Raw genomic sequence first — 1,365 nt, forward strand, 5'->3', positions numbered from 1 at the left:
GCATCGCTCAAGTTGAAAGAAATGAAGAAAAAATTCAAGCCTTGCATTGCAATATTGAAGGATTCTGGGGGCAAAATATTGAACTATGCAGGAAGCATCAAAAGAAATGGAAGAAATATAGACAGTCACTGTACCAAAAAGAATTAGCTGACATTCAGCCATTTTATGAGTTAGCATATGATCAAGAGCCAAGGGTATTGAAAGAAGAAGTCCAAGCTGCAGTAAAGGCATTGGCGAAAAACAAGTCTACAGCAATTGACAGAATACCAGTTGAGATATTTCAACAAATGGATGCAATGTTGGAGGCGCTCTCATCTATGCCAAGAAATTTGGAAGACAGCTCCCTGGCCAACCTACTGGAAAAGATCCATCTTTGTGCCCATTTCAAAGAAAGGTGATCCAACAGAATGTGGAAATGATTGAACAATATCATTAATACCACATGCAAGTAAAGTTTTACTGAAGATAATTCCAAAAGTGTTTGCAGCAGTACATTGACAGGGAATTGCCAGAAATTCAAGATGAATTCAGAAGAGGACATGGAATGAGGGATATCATTGCTGATGTCCTACTTGACTGAAGCAGAGAATATCAGAAAGATGTTAACCTGTGTTTTATTGAGTATGCAAAGGCATTTGGTTATATGGATTATAACAAATTATGGGTAACATTGGGAAGAATAGGAATTCTACAACACTAAATTGTGCTCATGCGGCACCTGTTCATAGACCAAGAGGCAGTAGTTCAAACAGAACAAGGGGATACTGCGTGGTTCAAAATCAGGAAACGTGCGTATCTTGGTTGTATCGTTTCACCATACTTATTCAATCTGTATGCTGAGCAAGTAATCCAAGAAGCTGGACTATATGAAGAAGAAAATGGCATCAGGATTGAAGGAAGACTCATTAATATCCTGTGTTATGCAGATGACACAACGTCACTTGCTGAAAGTGAAGAGGACTTGAAGCACCTACTGATGAAGATCAAAGACTACAGCCTTCAGGATGGATTACAGCTCAACATAAAGAAAACAAAAATCCTCACAACTGGACCAATAAGCAACGTTATGGTAAACAGTAAAAATATTGAAGGTGTCACGAATTTCATTTTATTTGGATCCACAATCAACACCCAAGGAAGCAGCAGTGAAGAAATCAAATGATGCTATTTCACTGGGCTGAAGTTTAAAAACTTGCAAGTAGCCATCTAAGATACAACTATGGGTCTCTTCCCAACTGGAGCAAAGGAGAATGAAGGAAACTAAAGACCCAAGGGAAAAATTAGTCCACAGGACTAATGGACCATGAGAACCACAGCCTCTTCTAGCCTGAAACCAGACCTAGATGATGTGCGGCTACCACTACC

At 39.3% G+C, this 1,365-nt stretch overlaps 1 protein-coding gene across 1 annotated transcript in view; it reads left to right on the forward strand.

Annotated features, from left to right (window-relative positions):
- LOC105756545 (collagen alpha-5(VI) chain) overlaps window positions 1–1,365 on the forward strand; it is a 111,931-nt gene that overhangs the window by 78,869 nt on the left and 31,697 nt on the right.

Source organism: Trichechus manatus, unplaced genomic scaffold, assembly GCF_000243295.1.
Source record: "Trichechus manatus latirostris isolate Lorelei unplaced genomic scaffold, TriManLat1.0 scaffold00084, whole genome shotgun sequence".
In the NCBI taxonomy this organism is placed as follows: domain Eukaryota; kingdom Metazoa; phylum Chordata; class Mammalia; order Sirenia; family Trichechidae; genus Trichechus; species Trichechus manatus.